The sequence below is a fragment of the Condylura cristata genome, unplaced genomic scaffold, assembly GCF_000260355.1.
Source record: "Condylura cristata isolate star-nosed mole 26May11 unplaced genomic scaffold, ConCri1.0 scaffold00023, whole genome shotgun sequence".
Lineage (NCBI taxonomy): Eukaryota > Metazoa > Chordata > Mammalia > Eulipotyphla > Talpidae > Condylura > Condylura cristata.
This window is the reverse complement of record NW_004567124.1, coordinates 4068246-4069344: the sequence shown is the minus strand read 5'-3', so window position 1 is coordinate 4069344 and position 1099 is coordinate 4068246. Positions and strand designations below refer to the sequence as shown.

General features: G+C 50.0%; 1 long non-coding RNA gene across 1 annotated transcript; it reads left to right on the top strand.

Annotated features, from left to right (window-relative positions):
* The first annotated feature begins 280 nt into the window (after positions 1 to 280).
* LOC105853989 lies at positions 281 to 960 on the top strand. The gene is made up of 3 exons (XR_001145717.1): positions 281 to 300; positions 642 to 674; positions 883 to 960. It is a non-coding gene; the product is annotated as an uncharacterized LOC105853989 (long non-coding RNA).
* The last annotated feature ends 139 nt before the right edge of the window (positions 961 to 1099 follow it).

Sequence of the window (1099 nt, the reverse complement as noted above, 5' to 3'; positions counted from 1 at the left end):
GTTCCAGGTTCCCTGCCCCACCCAGAAGGAGGGTGGAGCTGAGCAGAGAAAAAGGAGAGAAGAGAAGGAATCAGAGGAGAGAGTAAGAGAAGGAAGCTGGATAGAGAGCCAGAAGGAGACCTGAGGAAGACACATGGAGCAGCAAGCATGTGATGAAGAAACCGTGCTTGTTTCCTGGTCCTGGACTGGTTAAGGCAGATGTGGGTGAGAGACTTGTAGGGAGGTGACTGTGGCAGTGTTTATCTTGATTTTGATTTTGCTCTTTTCCTCCTAGATTTGTCTGGCCACAAGACCATGATGGTAGGTGCCTGAGATGTGATGGAGAAATGGGTCTTTTTCCATGGGTCCCGGCCAGAAGGTGCTTTAGTCTTGTGGCGGGCTTTCAGGCCTTGCTTTGGGCCAATTCCTTTTGGGTTGACTTTTGCCCACGAGGGGATGGGTAACTTCAGGTGTTTGATGTAGAAGTTATATTCTTTGTATTCCATATTGTATATTCACTGTATTAAAGTCCCTTTTCATTAAAGTTTTATAGGTTTTGTCTTAATGCAGCGGATGGCAGAACCCACGTAAAGCAGGCAGGTTTGGGGTTCAGGGGTGCACCTCTCTCTCTGTCCTGAAACAGATTTGCTATCCTCTAACAGATTTGGGATGTCCTGTAACAGTACCAGCTGCAGGTAAGTGGGTGTTCTCCTCTCCCTGACTTCCCAGAGGTGCTTGTTTCCTCACCTTTCTCCCATCTTTCCTGTCTGCACCTATAAGCCTGCTCGCATTTCCTTCAAATGCCAATGGGAACTCAAGCCTTTCCACCCCTTACCTGTGCTGACAGCCGTTCTCGCCCTGCGTGCCTGTAATAAAGGATGAGCGTCCTTATCTCTATTGAAGGCTGCACCTGCATTTGTCTAAGGAGCCCGTGATGCTGACGTCCTCCAGACTTCAAACTGGCTCTTCTGCGTCAGGTGTTCCTGTCTCCTGGATCATCCCCACCAGCACACAGACGTGCTGGATCTCCTGACACTTCTGGGGGGTAGACACTGCCAGAGGTGGCTTGTCCTAAGCCTTATAGACCTCCTGCCTCTAGCCCAGGCTGGTGCCACCAACT